The sequence below is a fragment of the Ochotona princeps genome, chromosome 2, assembly GCF_030435755.1.
Source record: "Ochotona princeps isolate mOchPri1 chromosome 2, mOchPri1.hap1, whole genome shotgun sequence".
In the NCBI taxonomy this organism is placed as follows: domain Eukaryota; kingdom Metazoa; phylum Chordata; class Mammalia; order Lagomorpha; family Ochotonidae; genus Ochotona; species Ochotona princeps.
This window is the reverse complement of record NC_080833.1, coordinates 65,270,716-65,286,047: the sequence shown is the minus strand read 5'-3', so window position 1 is coordinate 65,286,047 and position 15,332 is coordinate 65,270,716.

Sequence of the window (15,332 nt, the reverse complement as noted above, 5' to 3'; positions counted from 1 at the left end):
CATCCTGCTCTCATCAACAGTTCCTCTGATAGTGTGATCAGCTCTGTACTGATAGTGTGCCTCAAGTAGAATATAGAGAATGCCCCAAAGTGAGGAGGTAGTGGGAATCACCACCATGATACAGGCATTTGAATCTAAGTGAAAGGAATGTGACAGAATGGCTGAGGGGTCTGGAATCAGTCTGCCTAGGCTGAGATCCTAACTTTACCACATACACATTAATTCAACATCTTTGGTCACCTACCTCGCATTAGAGAAGATGGAGATAATACTATACTTTAACAGTCATTAAAAGGGTAGCTTCTTCCTTAAGGGAGGGAACTATACGTGTGTCATTAGGACTCATCAGACTCATTCTACAAGCTTATAGTTTTGATATGGTTTAAATATACGAGGACAAACTTATTTTGTGCCGCACTCTTAGATACACAAGTCACATCTAAGTGTCAATGGCCAAATACATCTACCTCTCTTAAGCGTTTGTGCAACTGCCCCTCATGTTTCTTTCCTCTGACAGACCTTGTTTGCTTGAAAAACTCTGATTCATATCCCTTGCAGGGAAGATTTTTCTGACTTCCCGAGACAGAATGGGATGATCACTTGGTAATGTACTCACAGTGCTTGTGAATATCACGAAAGTTATTACTTTCCAACAGAATTGTTCATGCATGTTAATCCCCACTTAGTTTTAAGCTTCTTGAAGGAAGAAACCACACAAAGCTTTGGCACATATTAGGCAGCATGTTTATCTTCCTTAAATGATCAAATATTGATATATTCAGAGATAATAAATTCCTTATCATAAGAATTAAACGATTATTAGGCAATGATTTAGCAAACAGAATCAAGGCATCTGATATTGGACTAGGAGTCCACCAAACAGGAACCTCCTTAATTATCCTTGAAGAAGAGTGAAGAAAACCAGCGATCAGAAAAGCACAGAAAGGGAAGGTAATCTGTTCAGTGAATAGCCAAGTGGCTGTTCGCTAGGCAGGAAAGGAAAAGACGAAAATAAGATTCCAAGAAGAGGTGATGAATCCAAAAGAGCAAAGAAAAATTGTTTAGCCAAAGTGCTATTTAAGGGATTCAGGAAGAAATAGTATCCATTATGGGTCAAAAGCATCAAAAGAACTAGCAGGAGAAGGTAGACATACCTACTTACGCATCAGAGAGGAAATGAAGTAACCAGAACCCTCTGAAAGACAGCTAACTTGATGCAAACTGTGGTACAGGTAAAGAACAAGACTTGATCACTAACAAAGTCAGGGGACAACAGGAAGAGAGGAGAAGATATCGGTATCCGGGAGTCCACCTCCCTCTGCTACCCTTCATTATCCAGCCATGGATTGCTATTGACCAACACTCAGCAGAAGCCAGAGAATAAAGGCAGCTGGCCAAGCACATTGTAGAAATCATCCTTCTTCAACCTAGAGAATGCACCTGAGAGAACCAACAGAGAATAAAGCAGCACATGTCTGGTGCACTGAAAGCAACAAACTGATGGTGCAAACATTGCTCTGGTCCTGGATAGCAAGGGCTGCCAAGTTCTCAGATTCTTGACTTTGCCCCCAAGAAAAAGTTCATAAATGAGCTGGAGAATAGTGAAGAGCAGACAGCAAGTGTTTCACTAAGACACAAAAATTTAAACCCCAGAGTCAGAGTATGGCTCTACTAGGAGGAAAGCGTCCTTTTTCTGAGTTGTGTTCAACATTGTATGGGTTATTTAAGGGGTGGTACATGCCAACAAAGTTCTTCTGGGAAGTATAGATTTTTCAGGATCCAACTGCTGCCCCTTTCCATATCTTACACACACGAATGATTCCTGTTACAGGGCCAATAAGGTGCCTCAGTAAGCATGCTATTGTATTACAAGGAGTGCATGATGAGCTGTACATTGTTTTGGCCCAGCCTTGGTCCTCTACACCGGTATGAACTTGGTCAAGGGAGAAGGTTTGTTTATCTTCAGAGCAGATGAAATCAAATCCATGTCCAGCAGACCTTTCAATGATAGAAACTACTCCCAGGTGGCTCAACTGCTTTGCAGGCTTCCCGGGAGCCTCTACAGAATTTGGGAAATGAGTTGATGCGATCCAGGCTTTTCTTGAAGATGATTAATGCTGTGTCTGTAATCACAATGACCTCTGAATAGGAGGAGGGAACAGGAGGCAGAGAATCAAACCAGGAAACCACTGACATGGTATGAACAAGAGGAGAGGTGCCTAAATCAGGGAATGTGCTTCTTATCCTTATCAGCTACTCAGAACACTCTGACATCTCCAGCAGACTGGAGCTAACAGGCCTGTGAAGGCCTCACAAAGTCATAAAGGATCAGAGGAAAGTCCTCCGAAGTGCGAATACACTTATTAGTGTGTCCCTTCTTGCCGCTATCTTTGCCTCTTCTCTGAGAATGAAATCACAGAGCAAGGCCAGAGGAAGTAGCATCAGCAACTGTTTTTCACCACAGGCACCTGTATAGAACAGTACACCATTTGCACATAATAATCACACACCTTCATGGACACTTAAAATCATTTCTGAGTTTTTTGCAATACTTAATATAATTTGTAACATATTTGTTATGTAATTGGGAAATGATGATAAGGAAAAGGTTGTACATGTTCAGGTCAGAGGCAATTTTTTCTGAAAATTTTCAATTCCAGCTTGCTTGCATCCATACAGATCCACGACTGGACACAGAAGACCAAGTGCTTTTCTATTTCTGCAGGAACAGTTGCAGGCTTTCTCCTGCCATTATCATTCCCTTTTTCCTCCTTCACAGCATGCGTCACTACAGCAGTGCCCTATTTTGATAGGCAGAGTTAGAGTGACCACCTGATATTTCTTTATAATAGATCAACAAGAAACAGTTCCAGCTGTATTTCTTGTTTTCTGTTCAGAATCAGATTCTTTTCTTCTTTGTATTATTATAAAAAGTTTCCTTAAATAGAAAAAGCAGCTGCTGTTTGAATCCTCAGCTATTTGTGACACACCGTGAAACAAGGTCTCATTTTAATCGGGCTTTGTGTCTTCATTTCTGTACTTCCTCAATAGAAGCTTAGTGACACTAAGAGGATTATTCACAGTATAATACTGCCGAGCATGTAGAGAGCCTATAACAAGTTGCCTTTCAACAGACTCCTTGATAGACTGATTTCAAAATCAAAGGATAAAGGGAAGGGACATCTGAAAAAGAAGTAGAAAGACAACACACATACGGGAGCTCTTACCACACTTCAGGCACTGTCGTAATAATCATCTACATGAACCAATAAGAACGTTCTATTTCAGACTGAAGGGTGAAATGATACAAAGCAACTCCATGGGGATGTGTGCATGTGCATGAAGACGCACACAGTCCTCATTCCACGGTTAGATGCTATTTTCACATGGTGGAGTTTTTTTAGCTCCTTCTTTATTTTTTTCCCTTCTATTTTATTTTTAATTTTATCGTACAATTTTATTTTTTTAGGTAAGTCTAGTTTCTATCCCAAACTCAGTTCTCTTTTTTCCTTTTCCTTTTGGCAAAGAATTTTATTTATTTATTTTATGACTTATCTTTCCAACACAAAACCACATATGTATACATACATGCATACACACATATATGTATATGCAATACATACACACATATATGTGTATATATATGCATACTGTCAGATAAATGATGGCTTCTTAGACACAACTGAGTACACTTTTTTTACATGTTATTATTATTATTATCATTTTATGATACAGTTCAATCGGCTCCTGGCACTTCCCTTATCCCAGCCACAATTCTCCCCCCACCACCACCTAGTTCCTCTATATCATTACTAAAATACAGTTCTTCACACTCAGTCATATGTCCATCATTGCGGGCATGGACAATGGCAGAGAGTCCAGAATCCTATTGTCAAGATATAGTAAATAGTTTCATTATAAGTCCATTTTTGTCTGGAAGCAGAAATGCATACTACATTGTATCCTCACATCTGGATATGTTAGTCTCCATTTCACAGCTACTGTACATCCCCTCAAATGAAAAGTCATAATACAAAATCAACAATAGAAAGAAAAATAGAAATTAGCAATGCCATGAAGTTAAACAGCATGTTACTAGATATGACAGTCTCCATTACATAGCTACTATACATCCCCTTAAATGAAGAGCCACAAAACAAAATCAACATCAGGAAGAAAAAAGAAATTAACAACACCAAGAAGTTAAATAACATGCTACAATATGACTAACGTGTAGCTGAAGAAATGAACATCAAGAACTTTCTTGCAGGAAATGATGCTAAAGTTTGATTTTACTTATCGCAGTTGGTGCACGGCTATTTGTTTGCAGTCAGTTGTGCCACTCCCTCCAGTGAGTTCCAGGTCTGAGTTCTTATGTTAGATTTCCACCAAGTTCTCTTAGCTCCAGCTCCTGGCTCACCACTTGCCACCTTCTGTGATTCCCGTACTGAGGCTGCACTGTTGTCTGTGCAACCTTTCTCCCACTTCCAATTGAAGCAGGTCCCAGGAGACACCAGGTGTCCTATATAGCTAGGTTGTTGTTGGTGGTATTCTTGCAGGAACCTGTTGCCTGTTAGTTAGCTCTGAGGGCCACATGAACCTATTTTGACCCGTACGATGCCATAGTCAGTATTGTTTTCCTGGGGAACTAGTGCAGTCCACTGAGCTCAGTGAGTTCTTGTGAGCTCAGCACATGCGCAGTTCACTGTTGTCCCCTGCAGTCCTAAAACTTTTGCCACACTGTACAGCATGGTGCCTGACATTCCACTACTAGAGTTCTTGATCTGCTGGCTGTCAGGTCTGAGGGCTACCGGACCATGGTCTTGGCTGGAACCTGTCAGATGCTATGCTGTTGCAGTTCACTGAGCCAGAAATGAGATCACTCCCAGCTCAGTACACTAGCAGTCCTGCCCCGTAGCCCTTGCTTCCTTAAATGAAATGGTGCCTAATTCAGCTCTAGGCAGGCTGACTTTGCTGTGAAATCCACCCTGTTACCAGCACTGCCTGTCTGGGATCTGTTGCTCTGTCTTTGCTCCTGGTCAAATCAAACAGACCAGCAGAATGAGCCGTAGTACTTTGGGTTCACCTCTGGACCTCCTGATAAATGTCCCTTCCCACCTGGTTGCTGGTGGAGTTCCAGCTGCTGGTGGAGTTCAGATCATGCTTTGAAGAATGCTGCTAGGGTATCAGTCACTGCAACACCGCACCTTTGTTTTCACTGCTTTCCTGTGTCTGTCAGTCTCCAGGTACCCCTCTGCTGTCTTTCTGTCCTCTCCTATTTCCTGGAATGTGCTTTCTCTGCTTCACACTGGCTAATGTTGCTCCATCTATTTAAACGTGTCCTTACCCTATTTCGCCATCTTGATTCTCCAAACCTCTACGTTTCTTTTTTAATTTTTATTATATTTTTTACAATCTTTATATAGTTAATTAAGGTAAAAAGTTTCAAGGGCTACAGGAAAGCGGGTAAGACCATTATTTCTATATTGTTTCATTCATGCATCTGAGGTAAAGGGGAATGTTGAGAAGCCCACCCAGTCTCCAACTCACCCCAGGTCCCGTATGTGGGGCATGTTCCCAGATTCTTGCTCAAGTGGTTATGAATTGCTGCCAATCTTGCCACTCCAAGCACGATGAGGTCTTTGAAGAATTCACTGAGTGACATAGTCCATCATAGAGTCTCTGTTTGTCCAGTTTTTCACTGCCAACATATGGCTGAGGTGGTTGATTGACTTGCTCTGTCTCTGTCTTTTCATGGTTAGAGTTCTGAGTCCAGCAGTTCGATTGGGGAGATCTTCAAAGAAACTTTGTCTGAGGTGTTCCCAGACCAGATTCTTATATGTACTAGCAAGTAAAGGGCCTGCACAGTCCATCGCCCCAATCAGCAGGTGGTTAAAATTGCTGGGTCGGTTCTGTTTCCATCCCAGACTTCCACTGGAACCAATGGGTGTTGCAGTCCAGCCTGGTTCAGTCCAGCACGTACTCGGCCCTTACATCAACCAGTGGGAACTGCAGCCCAATCAAAGCGACCCAGAATAACCCCCACCAGGCCCGCCCCCTGCCCTGGTTTGCCAGTATGTGCAACAGACTAGTCCAGTCTGTCCCACATCCCATTTGGCTCTCATACATGTCAATGGGCATTAGAGCCTAGTTCCATCTAACCAGCTTAACTATCCAGCCCACACAGATGTTGTTGGGTGCCTCTCTGTCTAGCCACCCCAGCCCCTGTCCTAGTTTTCATGCCCTTTCGTGGGGAGTGGTAACTCAAGAGGTAGGAGCCCATTATTTCCCTTCTAAGCCACTCCCACTCCCAGATTATGCACTCTTTGGGTGGTTCTGTGTTTTGACTTGACAGAATTAGCCCCCAGTGCCAGCTTCTGCCAGCTGATGCTGTGGCCAAGCCCAAACAACCCTCACCCATTCTAATTTTTGATTGCACCAGTATCAACAATCAGCCCAGCCAGGCTTTTCCCTGATCAAGTCCACATGAGGCCCACAGGTGTTGTAGCCCTGCTTAGTCTGGTCTGCACCCATTCCAGCTCACACTCTCCAGTGGGAGTAGCTGTCCAGCAGGCGAAAACCGCCCCCATATTCCTCCTGCCGGCTCCGCCCCCTCCCTTCCTGTGCTGGTTGGGCGCTGCAGTCACATCCAGTACAGGCAATCTCACATTGGATTCCGTATTGTGCACTGGTTTTTTGTCACGACCGAACCTGGCTCGACCCACACTTTGTTCTGGTGCTCAGATTTGCCAGTGGCTGATGTGAACTGATTCAGCCTGGTCTGCTCCCGACCCATGCCAAATGTATGCCAGGGGAAACTTTCCATGGCCTGTTCTGGGCTGTTTCCTATCATGCTTCTTGCGCTTACCTGCAGGGTCTGTGTCCTGCCAGAGGAGTTGCCCAGGATCCTCCATCAGAACCTCTCCCAGTGGCAGATTTGGTGCATACCAGGGCATCCACGAGCCAGCCCTACGCAAGTCACCTCCTGTCCTAGCAGGAACAGTGACTTTTCCTGACTGGCCTTCAACCCAATCTGGTTCTTACTGTTGGATGCTTCAGTCCAGCCACGGCTCGTCCATATCCACATGAGGCTCACACATGGCTCAGTAGGGGTTGAGACCTTGCCTAATGCGTCCCACAGCTACTCTGGTCCTCCAGAACACCAGACGGTGTTGGAGTCTAGTCCAGTTTGCTGCCTCCAGTCCCAGCCCACACTTGTGCCAAGGGAGACTACAACCGTATCCTGATCAGAACGCAGCCTCCATTCCAACTCATGCACCTCTTGGTGAGAACCTCAACCCAGCTAGAGTGTTCCCTTTGCTCCCCAAACGGGCCTGTTCCCAGTCATAGATCACGTGCATGCCAGTGGTTGCTCTGACTCAGCTTTCTCAGCCCCTCACCTCTCCCAACCCCTGCCTTAGACACTGAGGCTTAGAATCCCTGGCTCACGCAGACCAGTAGGTGCAAGAGCCTAGCTCGGCATGACCTGTGTTCCATCCTGGTTTCTAGTTTTGCTTGTGGGCTAAGCAAACCACTACATTTCTAATTAGCTTCCAGCCTGCACTCAAAATGTATGACTCTCTCTCCAGTTTCAGTCAATCTTCTGCATTATCCAGCATACAATGCACCCACAGCTCTCTGTGGGAGAAGCAACGAGATCCAAGAAGAGGATCCTGCCCACTGAAATTTACAACCAAACCTAGCAAGAAAGTTGAACCCTTCTGTGTGAAAGAATATACTTGCTTTTGCAGGAAAACAATGGGAGCAAGAGGGAACTGAAATCCTCAACCTATACCTTTTGGGCTAATTTGGCTTTCCAATACAGAGACTCTTTGGAAGGATTAGTACAGAGAGGCATGTATACGTGAGAATGGGCAGCTATCTACCAACCGGGGTAAATTCTGGGTGAGACTGTTCTGGCTGCATGAAAGATTCTTGGCAACAGATAACTGCTTACCAAGAGGAAGTTATCCACAAACAACACTACTGGCTGCCACGATCCCACTGTGAAGATACAAGAGCTGAAAACAGTGGTGATTTACAGTCAGTCATCACTACCAAAAACACAAGCCATAACTAAACAGAGAATTAGCCCTACCAAGAACAGCAAATTGCTACCAAGGTAGACTAGGTTACAGTTCTAGGAACAAGCAGTGCCTATTTCCTACTTTCTTCCAGTGTAAAGTTGTTTTAAAAGAAGAGGTGCTGTGGTTGGAGAGAAAACAAAGAGAATGGTGGAGACATATGAAGGGAAAGACCAGAGAGAGGGGCTTCCTGATCCATAGTCAGAAGTGCTCATTCTCATCCTCTCACAGATCCTCTTCATTGCTCATTCACTGCAGCCATTGTATTTTTGCACGGAACGTCTACCGTTCCTTTCTCAATCTTTGTCTGGTTGGCACCACTCATCATTCAGCTGTCACCTTAAATACCATTTTCCCAAAAAGATTTTCCTCATCTTCCCCTTGCTCTGTTCTCACAACCCCCTAAATTTTCTCTCTCATTATGCTCATCAATCCTGTTATTATTGTTGTTTATTAATCAAGTTTCTCTGCTAAATGGCAAGTTTCATGGGAATAATCCATGCATTGAAGGCAACAAAGTTTATTTCACTATCCTGAGTCTTTCTCCCTAAATTCTAAGTAGCAAGAAAAAAAATTGCAAAGCAACATCTTGTGAGAGAAGATAATTTCTAACTATGGTTATGCAACAGTTTAAGACTAAAGATCAGCGCATATCTTTTTCAGCAACATGCTTCCTAAAGCATTTACCCTGCTAAACTTACGTTCATGTTCATAAATACAGCACTTTTCTTTGAAGCAACTTCTGTGTGCCAGGCACAGAATTGTACTTAAATTTTTGTCTTCAAAACTTTTGCACCGGTAATTTAGGAGATAATGGTAATTTAAAAAAAAAAAAACACAAAAATCAGGAAGAGTATAGTTGTATGGACACAAAAATACACAAATCAGAAATATATCCCATGAAACCTCAAATGAAATGAGACATCTTTAACTTAATGGTTACAAAACAACCAATTCAAACCTACAAAACCATGACTTCATGGGCTTACAAGTATTTAGAAGCCAGAGGTTATTTCAGGCATGCTTTACCCCAAAGTCTAATGCACTGTGGCATGGCTGCTTTCTTGGGCATTCTCTAGACTGCATCTCTGACAGCCTGCTCTACTCAACTCCTCATTGTAACAGACACTCCCAGTCATACTATCATCTTCCTTCTGTTTCACACACAAGAAGAGAAGTTCTTCAGCCAGCTCTCCCAAGAAAAACAGAGCCCTAAACAATGGAATTTCCTTTCTTCTCAATGGCCTGAATTAGGCCAGATGCCCAATCCAAAATCAATTGTCACACCACAGGAATTAGACACTCTGGTTTAAGCCAGCCAAAACTCACTCAGGAACCATATGTAGCATGCAGTCCATGCCAGCTGCATAGCTAAGCAAAGTAGAACATAATCCTAAAACACAAACACAAAAGAATACTGAAGAAATAAAAAATAGTCAAAGAAGCAATCAACAAATACCTACTACACATATTAATTGAATTTTTATTTCCTTAAGCTTTTCATTTCAGAATAGATTTGAATTTACAAAAAAAGTATAATACAAGAATTCTCACATACTACACACTCAGCACCCCTATATGAGAATTTCATATAAATGTGGCATAGTTTTCAAAATTAAGCCTTTTACAAAGTTACATTCAAGTTTTTCCACCTCACATGAAAAAAAGTCATCAGTCTTGTATAATTTACAGAAATTCCGATTGTAAGACATATATATATATAGAGAGAGAGAGAGAGAGAGAGAGAGAGCCTAGTTCAAACCCCTATTGGTTAAAAAAAAAACCTAAGGCACAGAAAAGTACAGTAAATCACTCCAGGAAACACAGCTAGCTGGTGCCACTGAAAAGAACACTGCCCAGGTGTTTTTATTTCTGACCTAGCACTCCTATTGTGTCATTACTACACAATCAGGGAAAAATAAGACCACATGATCTGTCGTGTCTGTTATTCTATAAGCAGAATTTATTGAAAGACAATGTATTCTATTTGTGGAGAATGGGCTAGATAGGAAAGAGTGAAGCAATGGAACAGCCTCATTTCAATCTTTTTAAATTTGTTTTAATTCACAGGACTCTCTAAAATATGTATTTAACGTAAATGAAAGATTTTTCCACAGAACTGTAAGAATGGAACATCAGGACTTTGATAATAAGAACCCACATAGTAATGAATGGTAGAATCATAAATACTGGCTCCAGGTTCCATTTAAGGAAAAGACAGGATATTGGCCCTACCCTTACCACCTGCTGACAATGCTCTTCTGCAATGGCTTTAATCTTAAATAACTTCTCTTTAAAGTACAGAAAGAGCCCGTGCAGGTTATTTTTTTAAATTATAGAGCATTGTCCTCAAACTTCATTCCATGTTGTCACATGTCAAAATTCCCTTCTTAAAGACTGAATAATATTCCATTGTGCATATATCTATAAACCTTTCTTTATTCATCCACTGATGGCTGAATTGCTAGGTTATTTCAATTCTTAGTTATTGTGACTAATGTTGCAGTGAACATGGAGCATAAGTATCTCTTTGAGACCATAATTTCAATTCTTTAGTGATATACCCAGAAGCAGGATTGCTGGATCATAACACAGTTTAATTTAAGACCATTTATTGCATGATTTCAGGTACTTGAGATATCTCATTCATACTCATGTTCGCAGCAGGCAGCTTCATGGTGGTTACTGGGATGTGGGCAAAAAGATGCAATGGGAAGTTGCAATTCAACACATATAGAGATGTGCTGTACAAAACTATTCCTAAACAGTTCACAATATTGTGCCATACAATAAAAAATATGCTAATAGAATAGGCTTCGTATGAAGTTTTCTGTCCACAAGAAATAAAAATAAAAATCACAGTGCAACCTGGACTCTGAAGCCTGTGAATGCTCCATGAGGTCAGGGAATAACACTTTACTTCCAGGAAGAACAGTTAGAAAAAATCAGCTGTGGGTGTGGGAAGAATGAGAAACCACAAGTACTCTCCTGAAGGCCTAGAAAATCTATTTTAAATGGATATTCTCAGCCTACCTCCAGATAACCTAGTTATCCGTGTTTATTACAATCCTCTCCGGTGATTTTGAAGCATGTTTCAAGGATTTGGAGATATTACCTGCAGATCCTCATGCTCTTAGTCTTGGAAACGTCTATACTGTCTGTATCTCACCACACCATCACCATCACAGTGTTACAACCTAACACTGAGGGACTCATTCCAAAATCTTCTTCCAAAGCAAATGTTATTTAGAGAGTTGAAGACCTATTGTTCACAGCTGAATGCATCTTTTGAATGATAACATCCGAAATCCCCACTAGCGGGCATTGCTACATGATGAGGTATTACCAGAAAGACTTAGAAGACAAAGACATACTAGCCTAGAGTCCCTGAGAAGTTTTAACAATCATAATATTCCCCATTTGCAATGGCTAATGGAGTACCAATAACCAAGTTGCAGGTACTTTTTCCAGGTCTTTCCACTAATTCCAGATCTTTCCACTAATCCGCACAACTATCCTAGGAAGAAACCAAGGCTTGAGGAAATTTATGTATTCTCCAAACTGATGGAACTAGAACATGAAAGTGCTGAGATAATCATCCTGATTGAGTGCAAAATCCTATCAGCTTTACATTATACTACAGAACAAAGGAACAGTTATCACCACCTCCTCTCCATGGTCCAAGCATCCTTTTCCCTGAAAGGTTCTAATACCATTCCAAAGGATATTGGAACCTCTTGAAGAGATTCAGAAGTGTTTGAAAAAGAGGTAGAGTTTTTCTGCAATAACATGGAATGGGTAGCAGTTGCATACACAGAAATTTTCTTCCCAATAGCAGTGTTGGTCCTTCTGTTCAACTCTTTGGTACTAAAACATAAGGCAAATTAATTCTGGGCATTTTAATGTTGTTTACTCTTTAGAGAATATGACTTCCACTTAATAAAACAGGAAAAGGGGCCACTGAGTAGACTCTGGCTTCAGTGACTCATCCTAACAAGGCTTTATGGCTGAGCTTCTGTGTTTCTGTGTTGGCTTTAAAGACCCCCTTGGCTCCTTTCCTAAATGCAGGGTCTGTTTGCAGCATGAACACTGGAATACCAGCCCTAGTTAAAGAGCTATAAGGATCGTAACAGTCAGCACACCGTATGGCTTCCAGGCACTTTTGGATGCCAGGAATTAATTAATTGATGCCAATGAGAGTTGTAGGCTTGAATGAGGGAACCACAAAGACTGGAAACAGATGCAGCAGAGCCGGAGGCTTCATACTCCCCAGCACTCCAGCTGCTGTGTGGAATGATGGGGAATGCACCAGGTTTGGAGTCAAAAGTCTAAGCCTATGAGCATTTGAGTCTTGCTAATATTTCTCAACTTAGGTTCTTACCTGTGAGAAGAATAATCTTAGCATAGGACTTTGGGGAGGAGGGGACTCAGTTGTATTACTTGTGTGGAAAGCTCCATAAAGATCATAAGGAAGTTAATGTCCTCTCAACCACTCCCTCCAGGTAAGGAGGAAGAGGTAAAGGGGGCCAGAGATGCTTACGTGAATCTCAGGAAAATATTTTCAGGAATGAAGATCCAAATGCAAAATTTATGAGGTACTTCAAACATTTGTAGCAAAGTGAAATTAAAAGATAAAATTTCTGGTGCAAAAAATATTTTGAAATTCCTGCAACCATCTTTCATAACACAGATCTTGTATGAACATTTAAAGATCTCTTGCATGCAGAAATTCCAATTCTTTTACACCAAAATAAGCTTATCTTTTAATTCTATGAACTTGATAGAAGTACCCTCAACGATGTAGACCCCTCATTTATTAATATCTGCATGTGGTGAGAAGTAGTTGGTCAATAAACACATGGCAGTGATTCAATGCTCCAAGAACTTCAGTACCTTAAAATTACAAATACTCTTCCATCCACTTTTATGTGGAAAAATATATAGACTAGCCCCGCAACTAAACTAAATATATGACTAACCCAACAATTAAATCAGTCCATCAGGATTTTCTTGACAGGTAGCAATAAGTATAGAGGGCAGCTGAGAACAGGGGTGTCTTGAGACTCAGGAGATTTGGGGACAATTCTGGCAAGGAATAATTGAGAGAAGTTCATCACTATGGAGAAGGATGAGGGGAAAGTAAAATGACTAAACAGCAAGTTGAGAAATGAAATAACACTTCATCTTCTGTAAATGGTAGTTGATCAACCAACAGACCATGCAATAATTAAGACTAAAAGACCGTACAAGTTGCTTAATCATTTCCTTTTTTTTTTTTTAAGATTTATTTATTTTTATTGCAAAGTCAGATATACAGAGAGGAGGAGAGACAGAGAGGAAGATTTTCCGTCTGATGATTCACTCCCCAAGTGAGCCACAACGGCTGCGCCAGTCCAAAGCCAAGAGCCAGGAACTTCTTTCTGGGTCTCCCACACAGGTGCAGGGTCCCAACGCTTTAGGCCATCCTCGACTGTTTCCCAGGCCACAAACAGGGAGCTGGATGGGAAGTGGAGCTGCCAGGATAAGAACCAGCGGCCATATGGGATCCCAGCACATTCAAGGCGAGGACTTTAGCCACTAAACCACAGCACCAAGCCCCAATCATTTTCAATACATAGCTTGAAGACAGAAAGCAAATGTGTAAATAAAATTCCCACCACATTTATTACTCTAAAAATAATTGTGAGAATGAAGCAAATATCCTTTAACTGTTAAAAATGACTTTTAGACATTTGTGTGGAATAAATGCCTGAGTAGACATTTTGGGAAGCAACAGAGATTGAAAGTTGTTTTCCAGCATCTATTCTTTCCTTCATCCACAGGAAAGCATAAGACCACTAGCAACAACAACAACAAACACATTTCTCAGGTTCCTTTAAAGCTGAATATGCTCATGTGACTAAGTTCTGCTAGTGGAAATAGAAGTGCCACATTCACAAATTCCAGGAATCTTCCTTAAGAAGGCTAGTGCATGCTGTTACCCACTCACCATTGTCTCTCCCTCCCTTCCTCCTCAAAGATGCCACCAGGCAGAAGCTGAGGAAGACGCTCTTGGAATGAAGAACAATGAGCTAGAAGGAGCAGAACCTTCAGCCCCAAGGACCACAGTCCTGGATTGCCTACCTTCTCACTTTCATGTGAGAGACGATACACGTTTATCTTGATGCATCTCCAGTTATTTGGAAGTTTTCTGTTATTGCTAGACCTCATTGATACAGATAAAGCTTGGTATTCTAGGGACATAATAAAGATTTCCAAACTTCAATCATAAACTGCAGAAAGACATGAGTAATATACACATAACTATAAATTTTTGCAAAGCAGAAAATTATGAGCATCATAAGAAAAACTGAGCAAAAGGTTTCCTTGAGATGGAAACAATAAAAGGGAGATAAATCACTTCTGCTGAAAGAAAATAAGGGAAAGAATGACAGCCCAGCTGACATTTGAAATGATCCCTACAAAACCAGATTGTAGTAAATGAATATGTGGTGACAGGCAGACCAGGTCAAAGGATCAGCATTACTACGGCATGGAAGTGGGGGAGCACCAGCTGCGTTCAGGGAATGTCAAGCCATTGGGCTTAGCCAAAGAACAGGTTGGAGATATTGACTCTTACTGATCATTTGTTTTATCTTTTCTCCTCCTCCTAATACATTTTCTTTTATGATCCTTATCATTATACAGCGGTATAACATACTGACTTGATATTATCTGCTTATTTTCTAGAAGAACTAACAGAAAAATTCCCAAATTGTTAAATCTTGAGATTCTATTAATTTAAAAATCATTAAAGACTCCCAAAGACCCTTTGTTATTTAGGCTGTATTCATAAACATTTAATATATCAGAAACGTAAACTAAAAATATTTTGAGTATTTATTAAATTGCTAAATCATTTTAAAATTAGAAAAATAAAGTCAGGGCTGGTGTAGTGGCATGCAAGTTAATCCCCTGTCTGTGGCACCAGCATCCAATATGGACATTAGTTCATATCCTGAGTGCTCCACTTCTGATACAGCTCCCTGCTTATGACCTGGGAAGGCAGCAGAAGATGGCCCAAGTTCTTGGAACCCTGAACCCAGGTGGGAGACCCACAGGAGACTCCTAGCTCCTGGCTTCTAACTGGTTTAGCTCAGGCATTGCAGCCATTTTGGGAGTGAACCCACAGACAGCAGACCTCTCTCTATCTCTATCTCTCCTTTTCTCTGTAAATATGTCTTTAAATAAATAAATAATCATTGTTTA